The sequence below is a fragment of the Miniopterus natalensis genome, chromosome 5, assembly GCF_054644295.1.
Source record: "Miniopterus natalensis isolate mMinNat1 chromosome 5, mMinNat1.hap1, whole genome shotgun sequence".
In the NCBI taxonomy this organism is placed as follows: Eukaryota; Metazoa; Chordata; class Mammalia; order Chiroptera; family Miniopteridae; genus Miniopterus; species Miniopterus natalensis.
The window spans coordinates 26,984,180-26,998,705 of NC_142085.1; the positions used below are offsets into that span (position 1 = coordinate 26,984,180).

General features: G+C 36.1%; 1 protein-coding gene and 1 long non-coding RNA gene across 4 annotated transcripts in view; both read right to left on the reverse strand.

Moving 5' to 3' along the window:
• Positions 1-1,066: 1,066 nt before the first annotated feature.
• LOC107525159 (uncharacterized) lies at positions 1,067-6,562 on the reverse strand. The gene is made up of 3 exons (XR_015714560.1): positions 5,520-6,562; positions 2,638-2,696; positions 1,067-1,268 (listed from the first exon to the last, which is right to left on the reverse strand). It is a non-coding gene; the product is annotated as an uncharacterized LOC107525159 (long non-coding RNA).
• A 79-nt stretch (positions 6,563-6,641) lies between these two features.
• Positions 6,642-14,526, reverse strand: part of KHDRBS2 (KH RNA binding domain containing, signal transduction associated 2) — a 485,057-nt gene continuing 477,172 nt past the window's right edge. For 2 of the 3 annotated variants that reach the window (XR_001602029.2, XR_001602027.2), the window contains exon 17: positions 6,642-8,427. The gene's annotated coding sequence lies outside the window, so the exon portion shown is untranslated. Of the gene's footprint in view, positions 8,428-10,418; positions 10,619-14,526 lie in introns of all 3 variants that reach the window. The other variant, XR_001602030.2, reaches the window with a different exon arrangement.

Here is a 14,526-nt window from a genome sequence, read left to right on the forward strand (position 1 = left end):
AGGGCAGGTGTGGTTTTTTTTCACTTATTTATTCTAATCTAAACTTTTCTCACCTGAATCTCCAAAATCAACAAGGCTCACATTTCCCACCATGGAACCAAGCGGAAAATGAACCGATCAGCATAATAGAGGAGCCCTCGCTGTTTCCAACAGGGAAGAAACCATGCCTCAAACATTAAGCAACACAGCACTTTTAGGCAGCTTTGCAATCCTTAATTTGGCATATATTCTTACACTACCCGCACGCCCGTATGTAACTGGAGACTAAATATTGGCATTCTTTAAGCTTCTTGTTTTGTGGCAAAGCAAAAAAAAAAAAAAGAAAAAGACTCTGGTCTGACTAATCAAGACAGATACACAATTCAGCTTTCATTTAAGAGACATGCCTTGGGAAGAAATGGTCTTATTTTGAAAAAAAACACAACCTTTTTAAAAAAATCAGATCCTAGAAGTGACTTCAGGGAGTTCACTAAGTCTCTGGGCAAATGGGTCCTGGGGCATTAGGTCTACATTTGTTTTAAAGAGATTTACATGTTCCAAAAACAAGTGATCAATAATAATACTGGGATGTTATAAAGCTGGATTTCAAAGTCCAGCACATCTAGTCTGTGAATAAAGATGAATGTGTTTGAAAATAAAGATAAAGGGATTACTGAAAACTTACTTCTTTGGAAAGTCTTATCTAATAAATTTCAAATTGCCTTGTAAGATTCCACATTATTTTTACTTACTGCCAGTGGAAATACATTTTTACAGATCTTGCTTTGTCAAATATAATCTTGTAGTGGTTCCAAACCCCTATGCCTCAGTTAATGGTGTCTCTCAAATAGTACTTTCAACCATTTACAGGTTTGTGGGTCAATACATATTTAAAAACAGTAGGAAATTTTAAAATCAACTCCTGTCAACTCAAAGGGATAACAAAAACTATCTACTTATATACATGAGATGGTGATTGAAAAGTTCAGACATTTTTACTGTCATATTCCTGCCTCTTGAATTAGTTGTTAAGCATTATATTTAGCCAGCAAAAAATCAGAGTAGTAGAAAGAAATGTAGACATGTACATATTTTAAACACTTGTTTATTTTCAAAATTTACAGATATATGGTAGGGTCTGGTTACTGAAGATCATACTTGGGCCAAAGTCGGTATCAGGAATGAAAGGTTGGGCTGAAACAGAGAGTGAGTGCTTTCTGGTGAAGGTCCCCAGTTCCAACAGTTCCAACGTCTTCCACTGTAGGAGGATTGTCTTTGGAAGAAAGTACCTGAAACCAAGCCAGAGGTACATTACTGAGAAAGGCTTCTTGGGAAATTTCTCACATGCAGTGAAAGGTTGTATTATGGCAACAGTGTAGTGTATGGTTGCAAAGCAGAGTAAATTCTGAAATGATGCCTAAAATGAAGGCGTGTTAGAATAGGTACTAATGGAATGGGTTTTCTCTTCTGCCTTGAGGTCCTCAGACATTGAGACAGAGAGTGGTCAGGACACAGTGGCAAGAGAGGCAAGCAGAGAACAGATCTAAACATATCACTGAGAGGGAAGAACTGGGGCTTTCTTTATAGAGGACATAAAATGTCCCAAATAATGATGTCTTGGAGTTTGGTGCATGTTCCTGGGGCTGAGCTGAGTGCTGAAGCCATATGTCATACTTTCAGAATTCTGCATAGCTGCCTATTTGTCTCTTGATTCTGTAGCATTTTAGGCTCCTTAGTGAGAGGCAATATTGCTTTAGAAACAAATTATTTTCAGCTTCATATTGGGAGCCCCAAGTCACATCTCTCCCTTTCTTTGATGAACATTTGACTATTTTCAAAGAAGTTAAATTTGATTCAAGTCTAGAAGGTGGAAGGAAGACAAATAGGACATATTTCTGCCTGCAAGAAACTTATATCCTAACGGAGGGATACAGACAAGCAAAAAAGGACAATACAGTTTGTTTCATTCTCTGACGTATTTGCTGGAGGTGCTCTGCGAGGGGAGGTACCCCTAACCCACATCAGGGACAGGTGGGACGGGGTCAGAAAACATTTTTAAAAAAGTAGTGGCTGAGATAAGTTTAAATATCAAATATATGTGCTTTTGACTTTGTGTACAGGGCTATCTGTTGAGTTGTGACAAGCAATATACCGTGGTAATTCAAAGATGAGTTAGTTAGAATGTCACACTGGGGAATTTTGATTTGATAGAAATGGGAGATCATTTAAAATTTTAATCTGGGAGCAATAATATGGCAGAAATGTTTGTAAGGCTTTCTGTCAGTAGGGCAATCAGGTGAAATGAGATTGGAGGCAGGGAGGTAAGAGAGTGATTTGTTTTGTCAACAACTTAAGTGTGAAGCAATTGAGACCTGAATCTAGGATGGTGGTTGTAGGGAAAAAGCACAAATTGTCAGAATGTATGTCTGAGTTCTGAGTTTTTCTCAAATGTTTGTTGCTCAGGGATGATCATTTGATTGAAACTAGAGGAGAGAAGAAAGCCATAAATCAATCAACAGGAGCACCCACCTGATAATTGGTTCAAGGACTATGAAACTCTCTTGAGATGTAAATACAGGATTTGAGAAAGACATGGAAATAGGTGTTAACAGAGAAGGGAAAGTTGGTTCCAGGATGAAGGAATTGAGGCCCACTTACATGCTTATTTATTCCTTTAATAGTGCTGTTGCTGTTGTTTTCAGCATTATGAAAATGTTCTAAAAGAAAATAGGAATGACTATGTTTATGAAAAGATCAGTACCAAGTAACATATGACCAGGATACATTTGTGAGTTAAAATATAGTTTAACATACCTAGTAATTGGTAAATATTATTTTAATAGCAAATGATCTTTGGAAAAGAGTGGGCTAGGTGCAATTTGTTTCATCCCAGTACGAGGTGAGAATTAAGCCAACTTAAAATAATTTATCATGATAAATGGAGAAAAGGAAGACGAAAATATTTAATGAGCACTTATGGTATTTCAGACATTGCACTGGGCACTTTACTAGAACAAAAATATTTCTTGAATTTGAATGTGTACATGTCGCATTTTATCATTTTAGTTGAGAATGACATTAGCTCATCCTAACAAATAAGGTTATAGCAAGACAATTTTGAAAAATAGTTCAGAATCAAAAAGTAAATGTTCAGGTCAATTTAAAAACATTTAAGCAGTCAATTGTGAATGGCATAGTCTTGATTATATCTATTTTCTGCCTTTATTTGTATGCAGTTGTATGTGTTTGTGCCCGGGATTTAGGTTCAGTCCCTATAAGGATGGCAAATTTTGATCCTCCTGTTTGTAGAATCCACTTTCCGACAGGGCCATTTTTCTCAGAGATGGATCACCTCAAATTCATCACTGCCACGAGAAAATTAACAAATCAGTATCTTACGAATCTTAGTTTGCAATAACCATCTCCAAAGATGAAGGGCAGCGTGCAATTGCCAAAATATAAATGAAAACCAATATCCTCCTTCTTTAAACATTCTAATTTATCTGATTTATCTTTTCTGAAGTATTCATGATTTGAGGTAAAAAAAAAAAATGAACTGAGTAAAAGCCTACTTAGAACAAAATAAATTGCCCTTTGATATCCAATGCAGCAACCCAGTATTTGAGAAAAACAGAACTTCACGAAAGCTTAATATATTCAGAATTTGACAAAGTGTGACCCATTTACTGAAGCGGAAAATGCACCACAGGTTTTTCAGTGTTTCTTTTTTTATTTTTTTCTTCCAAAAGCTGATAAATCATATTTACCAGCCAAAGAAAATAAATGCTTCTGGACTTATTTAGGGGAAAATTGGGAGAGAAACAGAGTGGGAAAAACACAAGAATTTTGACTTGGAAAGATACTCCCAAAACAAAATGTGGTAGGTTTGAAAAGATTTCTTAGTAATGTCAAAATATGGAAAATATTTGACAAATTTATGTAACTGAAACTAGTAGTTACTGCAGATCCCTTTGAGCTCTTTAGATACTGTGAGAGCATTTAACAGTTTATGTTCACACTGCCATGCTTCATAGGAAACTTCTAAGGTTTTTGTTAGGATTTTAAATATACTGGAAAAAGAAAAAAAAAACACATTATAATGCAAAACCTTTACTCTGACATGTATTCTCCTAAGTGCTCATCTCTATGGTAGTACTTTTTACATTTTCTGCATGTACCAGTTTAATTGTTACTCCTCTTCTAGACTGTCAACTCCTTGAGAATGGGGAGCTCTGTCTTATACACCCCCATCCATGTGCCCAGTCCCTTGCATTGCAGGGAACACCTAATAGGTGTATGAACAAATGCTTGCCAAATATTAGAATGAGGAAGGGAAACCCAGAGCCCAGGAACAATGCTTTATAAAAAGGGTATAAATTAATTTATAGATTGAGATACATTTTTAATATTAATCAAGTGTTTAAAATTGATGAATTTGAACACTGATTATGTTTAAACATCTTATCCTTCCGAAAAGAACTCACATAAAAGAAAACTCATTTATAACTCTTAACAGAGTTAAGATAAAATACCAAAAGCCATATAATTGTAATTAATATGACTTTAAAAATTCCAAGTGGTGAATATTATGTTGATAAGGTAGGAGAATGACTGAGAGATTTTACTTTTCAATCACATTTTAAGATTTTTTTATCTTTTAGATTTTTTTAGAGTAATGCTTTAAGTCACAGTCAGAAGTGGGACTAAAATTTAGTTTTGTAACATTCTAGGGATTTTGTCTTTTTATTTAGTTCAATATAAATTTTAAACTACATAAAAGGATTAAAAAGTCTTTCAAATGCAGTTGCTTCATTCATTAACAGTCACCCCCAGTGGTCTGATGGATCAGATCAAATGTGGCTAGAATAGGTTGCGTCCACCAATGCCACAGGTCAAATTAAGAAAGAAAAAAAAAGGAAATAGCTTTTGGGACCCTTGAAAACAACTTCTAGTCTAAAGCCACAAGGGCAGAAATGATCAATAATCATGGCCATTTGGTTCATTCATTTCTTTTAATGAACACACTCTTGCTCACTAAAAACATTCTTTCGAGACAGGGATGGATTTCAATTCTCTGGTGACTGACAGAAATAGAGCCTTTGATCAAACCTGGAGGGGGTGGCTCGGCTCCCTGCCGCCTTCCCTCCCCCTCATCTCTACCACTCGGTGCTGTTTAACTCAGGAAAGTGTGTCATCGTGGTACAGACTGACAGGCAGTTGATTGGCAACTATTAGCAAAATTCTCCCCGTGATTCTTAATGCAGTTTATTTTGGGAAAGCTATGTTTTATCCCAAAACTATGGATTTGTTTCAAATATGTAAATTCTGATAAGCATAGGAATAAAAACCTCAAGAAAAAACGGGCACTGAGCTGGTTTAATCATTTTATTAATATTCAGTAGGACCATTTCCATTTCTGAAGTCACTGCTCTAGTTCAAGTAAGCATTAATTTGTATGTAATAAAATGCTATTAATACTGTGAATACTTAGAAACTGCTTTTGATAGATGAACATTTGCATTACCACAGTAGCCTCTTACCTTGTTTCATTTATGCAAGTTTCTTCCAATTATTATCTATTTTATATCTAACTGTCAGAAATACAGTGGTACCTCGGTTTTCTAATGTCATCTGTTCCAGAAGACCATTTGAGTTCTGAAATGTTGGAAAACCGAGGGATCATAGGCCGAGGGCTGAGCCTCAGGATCTTGCCCTCAGCAGAAGCCATGTGGTATGTTCGACTTCTGAGGTATGTTCGAAAACCGAAGCACTTACTGCCGGATCTACGGTGCTCATAAACCGAAATGTTGCTCAACGGAGTGCTTCGAAAGCCGTCGTGCCACTGTAAAAAAACCAACAAACAAACCTCTCTTGAACTTCCAGCAATATTTAATTCCCTGTTTACAAAATTAGAGTTTGCTTATTTAAGGAAATCTGAATTTTTGTGCCTGAGATTAAATTTTTCCACCAGTTTCCTTAGGTGTTCACTTCTTCCTATCCAGTTAATCTCTTATTGCTTCACGGCATCCATGTTTTTCAAAGAGTGCATTTAAATTTTTTGGTGTCTATCACAATCTTAATTTTTTTTGGTGTCATAACCCCCAAAATGGCAGTTTAAGAATATCTAAAATAAATATACTAGCCTGTTGACAAACCAAGGATAGGTCTCTGTGATTTCAGAAAATGCCCCTTTCATGGATCTAAGGTCAGAGATGACTTGGGCAAGAATGGGAGATGTGGGGGTGAAGGGGAAGTGATGTCTTTCCCTTTCACAGTTGCTTCTTCTCCTCCCTATTTTTAATGCCATGTCATCTGTCCATGAGAGGTTTTCATGTTCAATGGGATACGAAATCTTTTCAGAGCAAACAAACAGTGTAATTACTAATCAAGAGTAAATGTACTGTAAAGAAGAAGGTTCTTGTACCCTTTAGGACAGTATGGATGGACCTGGAGAATATTATGCTAAGTGAAATAAGCCAGGCAGAGAAAGATAAACATCACATGACCTCACTTATACATGGAATCTAAAGAACTTAATAAACTGATGAACAGAATAGATTCAATGACATGGAAGCATGGATCAGACTGACGAATGTCAGAGGGATGGAAGAGGGCAGGTGGGTGGAGGGGGAGAGAGTAACCAAAGAATTTATATGCATATATGCACAACCCAAGGACACGGACAATGGTGGGGAAAGGGACTGGGGAGGGGGGTGGGACAGGGTGGAATGGGTCATTGGGGAGATAAAGGAACATTTGTAATATTTAAAAATAAAATAAAATAAAACAAACAAAAAAACAAACAAAAAAAGAGTAAATGTACTAAGTATACATGTTAACCCTTTAGATGGGCTTTCAGAGGTTCTAATATTATAGCTGCATATCACATGAAACTGAATTTTGTCCTGTCTTAATATTTCATGATGTGAATGGATCATGAGGATAAACTTAGATCAAAACTCTCAAAAGGCATGAGGGCACTGAGGAGACTTTCAAAAGTCTGCTTGTGTGGGGAGAACCTTAATGTGGACAAATATTAATCTTGGAGATCTTTGTTCAGCAGACAAAGAGTGAACACTTTTTCTGTGCCAGCCCTTGGGATTTTAATTGAATACTTTCATTGAACAAGATTATTTAAACTCTTAAGTTTCTAGTTTCTATGTCCTTGGAGAGTTTTTTTTTGAGAATAATATCATCTTTGTTTTCACAGCTCTGCAACATCAGTTATAACTTTCCACTTCATGGAGTCCCAGAGAATCTGGGCACATCTGCCAGTCAGCTCTATCATAGTGTCAACTCTATTATGAGAGAACAATTTCAACAATTTATGAGATCAAACACAGAAGCAAGTTACAGACTTTACTCCTTCATTAGTTTTTCCTCTCTCATTCCATGTTGGGAAATACATCTCTCACAGATATAGTCTCCAATTTCTGCCAAATTATGTCCTTAACTGAGTCCCAGACCTAAAATAAACTTTCTTGTTTGTCTAAATCATTCTACCCAGAACTGCCATATTAACATTTCCAAAACGATGCTTTATTCATTTTACTTCCATGTGCAAATGGCATCCCTACAAAATGAAAAACATCTCTCTTTATTTTATATCCGAGGACTTTAATAATTTAATTGCTTTTTACTTTACCAGTTTTTCTCTGCTATCCACCCAATGCTACATGACTCTTAAACATAATTAATACTTATCCACTCGGTTTCCCATAATCAGTTTAGCCACTTTATCATTATCTTCTCTAGTCCTGAATTTCCCTCCTCTTTTCAACCTACTCACATCAGCTACCCTTTCCTCTATGGACTTTACTGGATTTCCCCAACTAGAAGTTATATTCATTAGCAAAATACACATAGGGCTTTCCATCTAATACAGTGGTTCAAAATTTCAAGTGATGTTTTTTCACTCAGTCCTCAGGGGACAGTTGGCAATATCTGGAGATAGCTTTGGTTGTCACAACGGGAAGGTGTTATTGGTATCTAGTGGGTAGAGGCCATGATGATGCTAAACATCCCACAATGTACGAGATTGGTGTCCACCACTAAAAATGATCTGATTCAAAATGGCAGCTAAAAGTCCCTAACTTAATGCAATTTGACAGCTCTATTTCAATCCTGCCTATAATTTTACTTCTATGTCTATATGTTTAATCATCTGTACTAAGATATAAGCCTCTGGAATACCAGGACAGCATCTTATGCACAATTTTATTCCCTCAAAAGTCTTGCACAAGCTCTGGTATATGCAGCCATTCAAAAATATTTAAAAATCTTTATGATATGGAATACGTTGATCACTGTTTATTACAGAATAGCATGTAAGAAAAAAATACTTACCAATCAAGCTACATTAAGATCAATGTATACTTTCTTTGAAGGCTTTGACAATTCAGCTGTCATTTGAGGATCTCTTAATGATGAAAATCAATTAGCATTATGCTGGTAAAGAGAAAATTTATGAGTCAATATATATTTATTGTTGATAGGCCACCCTCCCCCAAGGAAAAAACTCACACATATTATAAACTTCACTGCATTTTCATAGTAGATGAAAAGTGTAAAGTCTGAGGTTTGCAGGGCTAGTATATCTATCTCTAATGGCGTCATCATCAATCTCTCCTATGGTAGAATTGTTGTTGTTGTTTTACACTATGCCACAAACAATTAATCTTTGCTTTATGAAAGTTTCTCAGCTGCTGGGTAGCGTGTGTTGGTTAAATCAGCTCTAGTTCATGTGCGTTCCTTTAAGTGGAGTATCAATAGCTGTTGGGCAAAATAAAACATTAAATTATCTTGCCAACTTGCTATAAATACTTGAAAATGATTGCTATTGGAATGCATAAACAGTTTTAAAGTTTCCTTGTGAAATAAGCTGATGCATTTTGCTTACTAATAGAATATCTATGCTTACATCATGTCAAGAATCTCCAGTATTTGGAAAAATGAATGGAGTTAACGGCCCTCTGCTCTAGACGACATGTTCAGGCTATTTAGCCTGATATTTCAGATCCTTCCTCCTCTGCCCCCCTACTTAAGGTGTCCCTCACAAATGTCCTGCTTCAGCTGAATTATTTCATTTATAATCCCTTGAATATATCTCTTACTTCCTTTACCTCTAAGATTTCTGTTCTTTTTATTATTATTATTATTGAAGTTTTTTCATTATGTAATGTAATTTCTCCTTTTTCCTTTCTTAAAACCCAACTGCCTCTTGAGTTGTTGGTCACTCTAAGCCATCTATGTGACATGCCAACTTCTCTAAAAAGGTTCTCTTTATCTTCTAAACCACGCTTCTGCCTTTAGAACTATAACATCTTATACCACTTAACTTCTACCATGTTGTTGTTATTATATTTGTGCATTACTATTTTTCATTTTCCACCAGATTGTAAAGTCCTAGCAGTAGGACATCTTTGAATCATGATCAACACCAGTACGTTGTCCTGTACATAACATAGCAATTATTCATTATGCAGTAGTTGAATAAATATTGAATAAATTATGGTTTTACTTTAGAAGTAGAAAATAGTGTGGCAGCCTGGTTATAAAATATGAAGTGAAATTTGTTTTTCCAAAAAGTAAATGACAAGAAAAGATGAAGGGAGGACTGTGGCAGATACAATAACCAAAAGTGATGTGTGGACTTTGTTTGGATACTGATTTGAACAAACTAATTATAAAGGAATATCTTGGAAATAATTGGAGACATGTGTATATGGGATGAGCAATAGATGATATTAAGGATCTATGATTTGACAAATGCATGCTCATTATGTCAAAAATAGTTCTTATCAGTTAGAAATGCATACTAAATTATTTACACATTAAATGTTTGATTAAAAATATTCCAATAAAAAAGTATGAGAGATAATAAAAAAGTTGACAGTCTTTGAAGAAATATGGATAATTATTGGAGCAGAGTAAAGGATAAATAGTGTTCATTATACTGTATCTCTCTACTTAAGTGTAAGGTTAAACATTTCCATAAAAAGTTCAAAAATATATTAAGTGAAGTGCTGTAGGAGAATAACCTTTAGTCATTTAAGATGTTAACTATAACAGACTCCAGTAACTTGAATAAATTTTCATTTACAATGTTTAACCCAACACTTAAGAACCAAGTCAACATGTGAAAACATTACATTAGTTGCACAATGTCCTACTTCCTTATATGTCACTGAAGACTATTGGATGCTTACTGAGTTTGAATTTTTACCATTAAGGACCCCATTTTTATTATTCATGACTGTCTAATAGTCAAATAGTCAGCCATTGACCCCAAATGACTTACTCAATTATCCTGAGAACGACCAACAGCCCTATGAAAACCAAAGAATAATTTTCCCCCTTGTTTGCTGAACTGAATTCACTCATTGTCAATGTCATTGAAGACAAATGATGTGAATAAAACTTTCCTTTAACAGACATACCAGGGATCAGGTAAGTTGTTATATAAATTGTAGACTTGCCCAGCCGGGCGTGGCTCAGCTGTTGAGCATCTACCTAGGATCCAGGCGATCAGGGTTCGATTCCCAGTCAAGGCACATGCCCGGGTTGTGGGCTGCAGACGATCAATGACTCTCTCATCATTGATGTTTCTATCTATCTCTCTCCCTCTCTCTTCCTCTGTCTGAAATCAATAAAGATATGTTTAAAAAAACAACAAAAAAACAACAACCAAAAAAACCCAAATTGTAGACTTGGCCAAGTAGAACATGCTAAAGAAAGATGGCAAAGACAGAAAATAGAACAATAGACTTAGCTCTTGTCAAGCCTTTCCTACTCATTCCTGCCTTTGCATCTTTGTTGCCACTTTCCTAGACAAGCTCTCTTTAGGATTCCTTCAGGTAATGATTCAAAGCCTCTAACCTTGGTTATCTCCATTAGCAGGCCCCAAATCACACCTCCCCCACCAAAAGTATAAAATCTGTTACATTCTTGTGCTTGATAAAGAAACAACTTCAAAAAAGTCCCCTATGCTCCTAGTGTTCCACCACCAGTGTGTCCTTTCTTCTTTCCTCTGCACTCCAGTGCTTAAGACTCTGAGTGGCTCACCATTGCATACATATATATGTATAAATATATGGTCCATTTTTATTCACTCAACATTTCAGGTCTCACAAGTCTGTCTGGAATCTACATTCTATTTGTGACTTAAGCATTTGAAACTGTAAACCAACAGAACCAATTGCACTTCCCTGAAAATACCCTGTACTTTTGGGCCTCTATTCTTTGGCTTATTAGTGTTTCTATTATTTAAAGCATCTCTTTCTATACATTTCCACTTGAGATCCCACCCATCCCCTAATTTTTCTTTTATTGCTCTGTAGCATAAAGGCTTTCTTGGTCCTTGTCAGCATCAGCCTCTTACTCTCTAAGTTTCTGCAGAGTTCTATCTATCTTGGGATTCTTTCCTCTCACTGTATTATAACATGGTATGAGCTTCATTTCTCCAATCAGCCATAAGCTTTTCAGAACACAATTTATCTATTTCATCTCTGTGTCCCTAATCTCTGGCTGAGTGGTCTGTGCTAAGGATATGTTTGATAAATATTGCCTAAAGGGCTGGTGGAGGAACACTAACAGTTTTATGCAAAGACAGTTAGAGATCAAGGCAAAGCAATGCTTCCACACATTTAAAACATTATGATGTTTAAATTCTATTTATCAAATACATTGTCACCATTTAAATGAAGGCTCTACCAGACATTAGGCCAAGTGCATTCTTTGCATTGTCATGTTTAATTTTCTCAATTCAATAACTTTCTAGATGAGGAAACTGAGAGTTGGAGAGATTAGGTAACTTGTCTGTAAATGGCTTGATTCAAATCCAGGTCTGCCTGAAGTGAAACCTGTTACTGATTGGGGTTGTCAGCTGGGACCTCAGTTCTCGTGGCCACAGAAAAGATTTTAAGGTCAATGAAAATGGAACTAAAGCAAAGTGGGACTTATTGAAAGTACACTTCAAATGAGGAGAGGTCCAGTTGAGAAAGACAATGGCCCCAAACTCCTGGGTTATATGGTTTAAATGAGGGACTTTCTGGGTGGAGATTTTCATTTGCATTCAGGGATGATTGACAGAAAAGGATTATATAATTATATTTCTTCTGCACATGCCCTTTCCCATAATGCATAGAGAAAACCCCTTGGGGGGGGGGGGTGTCATAACTGCAAATTATAATTAGTCCAGGGCCCTAGCAAGGTTGCATTGGGGTCACGATATTTTCCTTGGTGAGACTGCACCAAGAGCCGGCTGGTCCTGAGCTGCCTGCTGCTGGGCTGCCCACAGAGAGGCGGCGTGAAGGCAATGTTGGTCTGCATCCTGGCGGGACCCCAGGGCAGGCCTTCCCCCAGCCACTTATGTCTAACTTCCTACCTAACAATCAGCCTCGTCCCTATTTAAACAATGTCATCATATTCTAATATATATACCTAATATATATTAGACAGAAGCAAGTTCTAAGCCTCACAAGAAAATCAGTTTCATTCCTTGATAGTTTCCATTTTAACTTGTTCCAAATAGTTTTGGTTCTTTCCAGAAATTCTTCGATCTTGTGGATAAGAACATCACGAGGATACTAAAATGTAAGTCTTTAAAGCCAACTCCAAAAAGGAATTTTAAAAATTATTTAGGTGATGCATGGCTCCCCATGGTGGCCACTAAAAAGAGTTCATTTTGAATGTGTAAATTCTGGTGTGTGTGTGTATGTGTATTCTAATGTGTAGACATACACACATAAATATATATGTATATATATTTTGATATATGTAATTTAAAAATCTTTAATTACAGGATGCATCACAAGCTAACTGCTTTATATCAGAAATTTCAAAAAAAAATTGAAAAGCTTTCTTCTGGGGACTAGGGAAAAAGTTTTCATGAAGGAAATATGGTATTTGAGTAATCCATGGAGATTTGGCATTGGCAATGGATAACCCTAGAATATTCATGTCAGTATTTTCCATGGCATTTCCTGGAGTGCTATCCCCACAAGATACTGTAGTATGTAGAAGGGGACAGAGGGGAGATCAGTGGTCAAATTGTTAGGAAAATTACATCCCCTCTTGGACTCTTATGAAGTATAATAGTGCAGTAAATGTTCAGAAATATTTGGCAGGAGAAAAAAAAAAGTTTAACTTTTTGTTTCCAACTCATTTAATAATGGATCACCCTTTCTTTATATAACCAGGTAAGTAGAACTGTGCTGTTTAGGCTGATGATTGTGATGATGTTAAGAATCCCTTATAGTTCTTCCAATAAACACACACATTGTAATGCTTTGAACAGTTTCCTGTGATTTTGTTGTGTTTAACATTTACAAGTTGTATGGTTATGGAAAGTTATTTGATCTCTCTGAGCCTCAGCCTCCTTAACCATAACACCTATTTGGGAGGCTGTTTGGAAGGTACAATGGTCCACGCACAGGGCTTAGAGCCATGTCCACTTACCCAATAATGGCATGATCGTGGGCAATTCTTGTAGAAAACATCCATATTTTCACACAGTGGCAATCTGTCCTTTCGATAGCTTCCAATTACAGGAATGCTATGTGAACGAGCGTGCGGTGCTATGAACAGAGGTATTCTTTCCTACACTAAACACTAAAAAGCTTCCAGAGCACCAAGTGTCTTAAATCAGTTTGTGCTGAGAGCCCTCCCAGATCCAGAGGAGTAGGAAGGGCCAGATATACACAGGACGTGTCTTTCCCTCAGACAACAGGTACCTTTGTTCTCCTGCGTTGCATTTTGTGGGTTAAAAAAATACACCAACTCCTTCTTAACTCTAGAAGGTCATTTGTTACATAAGAAAACAAAAAATGTATCTGGGCATTCTTTTTGTATATGAATGTATAGTATAGCACTTGGGAATTATAGAGAGATGCCACCATACAGTTATTGATCTGTCCATTATTGAGAAGATAATTATTCTGATTTCTTTAACTTACAGAGTTGTAAAGAATATGGCCTTTGTAATTTGGCTTTTGAATATGTTCAGAAAAGTTTCTGAGGCTCCTTGGCAACCATAATAGCATCTTTACCTTCCAAAAAAAATCACACTTCGTTCACCTACACAATCAGAAAGATTTATTAGGTATTTGGACTCCTTCCTGCCTGACTTTTATAAGAAAGAACAGGAAGAAAATGAGTACATATGGTAAGTATTTAAATGTGCAGCCACTATTGCCTTTATAGCCATTACTGTTATAGATCTAATGATAAAATAGGATCACTGAGAAATGACTGTGAAAGCATTCTGTAAATGAGAGCTTATTGTGAATATATGTTTACTGATAGCAACAATAATAAATTGGTGTGTTGGGTTTTCATACTGAAATCTCTAATTTTACTTGTTTATATCTCAAAGGAGGAACCAACCTCGGTCAGTATTTTCAAATAGATCAATAAGTCAAAACATATGTTTATGTAAGTTAATATGTAATTATCTACAGTTATATAATCATAGATAATTACATAACATAAATAGAGAATTCTAAAACATTCATTAACCATTCCTCCCAGCCATAGAAATTGATTCAG